The sequence below is a fragment of the Dendroctonus ponderosae genome, unplaced genomic scaffold, assembly GCF_020466585.1.
Source record: "Dendroctonus ponderosae isolate FM_Combo_2020 unplaced genomic scaffold, Dpon_F_20191213v2 Dpon_F_20191213_4, whole genome shotgun sequence".
Lineage (NCBI taxonomy): Eukaryota > Metazoa > Arthropoda > Insecta > Coleoptera > Curculionidae > Dendroctonus > Dendroctonus ponderosae.
In genome coordinates this window covers 16,223,141-16,226,754 of record NW_026018611.1, presented here as the reverse complement: position 1 = coordinate 16,226,754, position 3,614 = coordinate 16,223,141, and the positions used below count along the sequence as shown (strand labels likewise).

At 35.4% G+C, this 3,614-nt stretch overlaps 1 protein-coding gene across 1 annotated transcript in view; it reads left to right on the top strand.

The window, feature by feature from the left end:
- The first annotated feature begins 1,537 nt into the window (after nt 1–1,537).
- The window catches only part of LOC109541269 (ATP-citrate synthase), a 52,798-nt gene continuing 50,721 nt past the window's right edge, over nt 1,538–3,614 (top strand). The window contains exon 1 of the mRNA XM_048665616.1: nt 1,538–1,636. The gene's annotated coding sequence lies outside the window, so the exon portion shown is untranslated. The remainder of the gene's footprint in view (nt 1,637–3,614) is intronic.

The following is a 3,614-nucleotide window of genomic DNA, read 5'->3' as shown; positions in this document are numbered from 1 at the left end:
GGACAAACCGTTGTATCGGGGCAAGTTGTCGCATTAAGACAACATGCCCCGCAAACAATGCGACATATAACCCCAACCGCTATATTCTAAGATTTGACCAAATAACTTCTCGGTTTCAGAACAGAACCCACATACAAAACTGAGAAGATATAAGAAACATATTAAACTATCATAAAATATGCATTTTTCTTACCTTCAAGCTTATTTTTTTGTAGAATCACACGAAACTAACTCAGGGCAAAAAATTACACGTGTATCAGATAATGAGATTATTCAAACTACAGTCTCGCCATATAATGGAATCAAATACACTGCTAGAAATTAGAGATGGGGTAACTATATCGATTCAGAAAATGCTAATTTGGAAAACTTGAGTTTCCTAGTTTTGGCGATATATCGATTACGACGCCCCTGCGACAACTAGCCCCGGTCTCCCCTACTAAAGTTTCTACAATTAAGAAATATAGGTACTTACCAATATGTTATCACTTATTTTGCTGAACCAGTGAAGTGATCTAATAATGAAAGATTAAATAATATAACCTCTCAAATAATGCGTTGTTTGGACAAACGATAAGATAATAACTGCCGGTACAACCATGAATCTCATGTGCGCAAAAGACGTTTCTGAAACATTTTTGAAACTTTTCCATTATATGTTACATTTGTGTAGTAAAATGTGTGATATGTTGCATTTCAATGTGCAGTATAACTGCACATTTGAAACGTTTCGGTCATGTTTAATGTTTAGCGAGTACATTCTCTTACTGATTGTTATTATTTATATTAATAGGTAATTGTTTTTGCTTTTTTGCTAGGTTTAATGTTAAAGCAGCCAAACTTAAAAAGATGTGCAATCTTATCCAGAAATTTGCCCTAGAAGAGCTTTTGTTTAATAATTTCAAACGGCAGTTCTTCAAATCTTAGAACAGAACCTTCAACGAAAAGGCAATCACTGAAACACAGTACATTTCGTGAGGATATTACTTAAGGTCTCCTTTACTTCATGTTCTACACTTTTCAGCGCACTAGTTTGCAAACATAAAGCAAATAAATATTGTGGCAATCTGTTTAATTTATAATGCACATAATGCGATTAGATTTAAAAGTTCTTCTCCTTCAACTACCCATCTGCTTTCTGCATGTGCGTTAAATAAGCGTATACTGCTCTCAACGTTAAGAACAGTTGAGCACTCATCGTAACACCAAAAATGCAAATATTTTTATGCCCGAGACTAACAATTTTTACATTAATTAAACAAAACGTTTCTTATTGGAAACTTTGGACGCTTTGCACGACGCTGCGCACTGAAAAGCAAAGCGTTTTTGGCAAAAGGCACAGAACATACCCCCCAGGGGGGATATTTTGTGCCAAAAAGTTACCTACTTGCCTCCATATTTGTTTACAACCGCCAGCGCTCCCATCGGTAATTTACATCGCGAATTGTCTTTGAACGCTATTAAATCGACGTCATGCCGGCAACGTCTAAAAATATTAAATCGATCTGTCAAATATTAGTGTTTTTCATTGCGTGTTGCAAAAGTATTGTGCAATTTGCCGCAAGACTATAAGATCGGTAAATATACAGTGTTTAGTGTCGTCAAAATCCGACTTAAAGAACAAGCAGCTTTGAATGTAAGTTATTAGATTTAAGTAGTTACTGATGGCTTTGTTATTCATTTTATGGTTAGAAACGCTATACTACTTTGCCTACAGTGCTTATCGAAATGTCATCAGGACAATCAACGTTGTATGATTTTGTAAGGAATTATACCAAAATGGATTAAAAAGCGTTACTTTAAAGTAAATAGTCTCAATTATTTTATTTGAGTAACGTTAATGCACTCTGTCCCAAAAAATTGTCAACTGTTCTGTCTGTTTTTTTGCATAATACATTTATTAAGTCGAGTTGTTTACTTATTAGTGACTAGAGTGATAAATAATATTTGAAAATAGCTCATTGGAAGACACTACATCTATACTGTCGACACAGTTTTAGCTACCTGGACCACCTGACTTGAATTGTTAAATTTTTTCTATATGCAGGCATCTGAACAAATTCTTTATTTTTATGTTTCTTCCTCTATCCAATTTGCGTACATTTACTGTAAGAATAATCACGCCACCTTAACTGTTCTGCGCGATGTGCTACTTTTTAAATTTTCGATTACTCGAACAGTAATTCGTTAATCTACGGTTATAAAAATACTTAAAGATGTAAAGGTATCAATATTGGCTATTAAAATATTAGGATTAATATTGGTCTTGATTGGACTGACTTGACACCGGATCAATACAAGATTAGTACTGATTCATATTGATAACCATCGATAGGATGCTATTCATTAATTAAATTATATAGGGCAAAGCAGGGAGTTGGACCACTTTTTTTTGAAATAATAATGACGAACTTTACGTTTAAAATTATCAACTGAAATTGATCGAGTTACTTGAAAAGTAGTATACTTTCAGTTTGCCTGAGTAGGTTTTCTCTCTTAAACCCGCGGAGATGTTTCCAATTACAAATTTATTTAAATAAGATGTGGATTAGGGGTAGACGGACCAAGAGTGATAGGTTAGATGGTCCACTATGGTTAATGATTCTTTTCTGTAAAATACAATTTAAAAAAACCAACTACTTTCACCAAATCATCAAATTAAAGACGACCCTCATTCAATAATAACAGACGATAATAGAACTAAACGAAAGCAAGAGGCGAAATACCTAGGAATTAGGGGTGTAGCCAACGGTTATTTTTCTGTAACGGGTTACAACGTTCCAGTTTTACCTTCGTAATAGGTTTCAAAATGCGGTCCCAAAAGGAACATGTTACTTTTTAAATTTTTCATTAAAAATGCAGAATGATGATACTAGGAATAGTGATGATATATGTATAATGATTTATTATGATGATGATATATATTATTTTCTATCTGGATTCGCCCTTGAACAGGCCCCACCTGATGAGGTTCGTCTTGACGGGAGATACGCCAGTTCTAATGCGATTCAGCATTCGCCATGTTGTCCATTCGCTTGATATACCGCTAAAGCTGGGTTCTCATAAGTCCGAAATGCGGAATGCGGAAAATCTTTCGACCAATCAGAAGTTTACCGGATGCGTTAGCTCCGCCCATCCGCAGAAGTTCCCAACTTTTAATCTTTTTCGCATGCCGTGCGGAAGGCAGATATTTTTTTCTTAACCGTCCGCACCAGTCCTGGCTGATTGCGTTTGCGCGTCTCACTGCCGCGTTGCCGGTTTGATATTTGCATTGCGAACGAAATCATAACCTCAGAAAAACACGGATTCTTGTGGATTCTAACACGTTTTTAGTTCAGCGGCTGTTGCTGAAATTCATGCTAATTCCATCGTTAGTGATTTATACAATTAGTTCCCGCAGTAAAGATTTGGATTCTTGGAGTTTTAATAGTTATGGATCTTGTTTGTTTTTTATTGGTGTCTGCTTTCTAAAATAATGAACAGACATATTTAAATGTTGTCTATGACCTTCACTTTAATTATACAGGGTTATTCACGCTATACGGCACGGACGTTTGCGGCTAGCCCGTTTGTTTTTTGCAAACTATTATTTGATGAATCCACAGACGCCTATC